Source organism: Juglans microcarpa x Juglans regia, chromosome 6S (assembly GCF_004785595.1).
Source record: "Juglans microcarpa x Juglans regia isolate MS1-56 chromosome 6S, Jm3101_v1.0, whole genome shotgun sequence".
NCBI classification, from domain to species: domain Eukaryota; kingdom Viridiplantae; phylum Streptophyta; class Magnoliopsida; order Fagales; family Juglandaceae; genus Juglans; species Juglans microcarpa x Juglans regia.
Genome location: NC_054605.1, coordinates 21,974,896 through 21,977,633, shown reverse-complemented (window position 1 = coordinate 21,977,633; position 2,738 = coordinate 21,974,896). Strand labels below are relative to the sequence as shown.

The 2,738-nt window shown below is 35.8% G+C and overlaps 1 pseudogene; it reads left to right on the top strand.

Annotated features, from left to right (window-relative positions):
• The first annotated feature begins 707 nt into the window (after positions 1 to 707).
• LOC121236715 lies at positions 708 to 2,120 on the top strand (annotated as a pseudogene).
• The last annotated feature ends 618 nt before the right edge of the window (positions 2,121 to 2,738 follow it).

The following is a 2,738-nucleotide window of genomic DNA, read 5'->3' as shown; positions in this document are numbered from 1 at the left end:
TTGACGTGTAGTTTCCTTATAAAATTTAATGAAGAATCTTATTTTATCAAAAAGTCATTAAGATCCTTGATCATTTGAGGTATAACTCGCTTATAGAATTTAATGAATAATCATATTTTATCAAAAGATTCTTAATAATCTCGCAATTATTATGTTAGGTGCACTCGGAGACTAACGAATCGAGACCGTTCCCGTGTGTGTATATATATATATATATATAATTACAGAGCTGATTACATGAGTAGATCTGAACTATTGCTTGCTTAAAAAGACCACGCCAGCTTCTAATTTCTTCGAGTTTTACTGAAATTCTGCTGTCTCGGATTTTGACATATTAATTGGTCACGAAAACAACTGCTGGCCGTCTGATCACTACTTGCAGAACTTATACCAAGAAATGGAGAATCGCATCGAAAATGTGCCGAAGATAGGTCGCTTCAAACGTCACAAGCATTAATTCTCAAGTTTAATACTTTTCTTTTGGAGATTGTTCAAATCTCGAGGTAAGAACTTATCCTCCTATAAATTTCATTTTGTGGATCAATTTTAATCAAAGCTTATGTTTTGTTGTATTATCGGTTGATGAGAAAGTAAGGGAATGAAAAAGTGAGAATATCAAGGTATGTTTTTTAACCTTCTGTTTTAAGGGTGTTTTGATCTTCCAAACATTTTTTTTCCCTTTTTTTTTTTTTCCCCTTTGTCGACAGATGAAAATTAAATTACCCAAATTTGCTATTGTCCTGCTGGCACTTTTTTCAAGCCTGCAAGTGGTGTTTGGAATTAGGTTTGTCATTGACAGGAAAGAGTGCTTCTCTCACAATATCCAATACGAAGGGGATACGGTTCATCTCTCTTTTGTTGTAATTAAGGTCGATGGTGCTTGGCATTATTTTCAAGATGGCGTAGACCTCGTGGTAAGCTCTACGTTTGGCTTTGTTGCTTTTTTCAAGTTCTTGAATTTTTTTGCCATAGCTTTGTTGCTTTTTTCAAGTTCTTGAATTTTTTTACCATGCTATAATGTTACCTCTTGTACATATATTTTCTTTAAAGAATTGTCATTAATGCACATGAACCAGTGCTTGGGACATGAAACCATTCATCTCATGGCTTTGTTGTAGATTATATTTAGTCCTAACAGCGTGATGTTTTTCCAAAGGGGTGTTAGCTGGACTATGATTCTAAGCCCATGAGTCCACTTTTTCTAAGTCCTGTTTGTTGGTGTGAAAACCTCCATTGATCCTATTACGTGTTGAAAATTTCAGGTTAAAGGACCTTCTGGTGGTCATATTCGTGATTTTCGTGACAAGATAAGTGAGAAGTTCGAGTTTGTGGCTACCAAGGGACTCTACCATTTATGCTTTACTAACAAATCTCCCTATCATGAAACAATAGACTTCGATGTTCATGTTAGCCATTATACATACCATGATCAGCATGTCAAAGACGGTAAATCATTCTTCTGTTTTCTTAATCATTGTTTTGGTATTTGTCATGCCCTTTGAATTACGAATTTCTGACTTGCTGGCTTTGTAATATCTCCAGAGCATTTGAAGCCTGTGTTAGAACATATATCGAAGTTGGAGGAAGCTCTTTACAATATTCAGTTCGAACAACATTGGCTAGATTCAGACTGAACGTCAGGCAATAGTATCTGTTGGAACCATGAATACCTATATAGAAATGATGAATAGAAAAAAAAAATGGTGCTAAAATGCTTTGATGCTTGCATCTTTTTTCTTTTTGTTGTTCTGTCCTTAGGATTCCACTAGGTCTCCTTTTCTTTTTCATGGTAAAAGGATACAATCACATGTTTTTAAATGGTGCGCAAGATTGTAAGGCTTACGTTTATAATTTTTCAAAATTAATAGATTATGGTTAAAAGTTCATACACACTTATGTGCACATTAACAACATAGAAACCTCTCTCTCGTTTATTTGTGAATCATTTCTGAACCTAACATTGCCATATCAATTTGGAAATGCAGTAAACGATGCAATGAGCTGGAGAGCAGTTCACAAGGCCTTTTTTGAAATCAGCAGCACTAATTGGTGCGAGTGTTCTCCAAGTTCACCTTCTTCGCCGCCTGTTTGAGCGGAAGCTTGGGATGTCTAGAGTTTAGATATGGAAGTCTCGTATGATGTTTATCAGTTTGAAAATTTTGAAGCCAGATTCTTCCTCTACGCCGTCGGTTTCCCGTTTGTTATTAATCCAGGAAAAAGAGAGAGAGAGAGAGAGAGATCAATTTGCCAATTCTTTGACGACCATTCCTTGTGATTGAGGATGTCGTAGAGGCACAAATACATGCATTTCAATTTTCGGCCATGTTGATTAGATTATGCATTAATAATAATAATAATAATAATATGAGTATGGCCATATTGTTTCAGAGAATTGGTATGGATGAGTAAGCGTTTACCATGCAAGGTGATCTGATCGTTGTTCATCAAATTTTCTGCGATGTTTGATATAAACCTGATCAGTTCCACCGAAAACTCGAACTTTAAAGAATGAACTAGAGCTTCCATCAAAGTTGTGTGTCCCATTAAACAATTTAACTTTTTGACAAGAGGTTTATATAAAGGCGTTCTCTAAAGTGGGAGGAGTTTCTTGATTGTCTCTCTCGCTCGCACTGGATTGCCATCTCTTTCCTTCGAATATAATATTGTTGTGCAATGTCTAGGTTGGTTGTTCAACTCTCATTGAAGTTGTGGTCATTGCTAGGTGCAACAATTTTGTC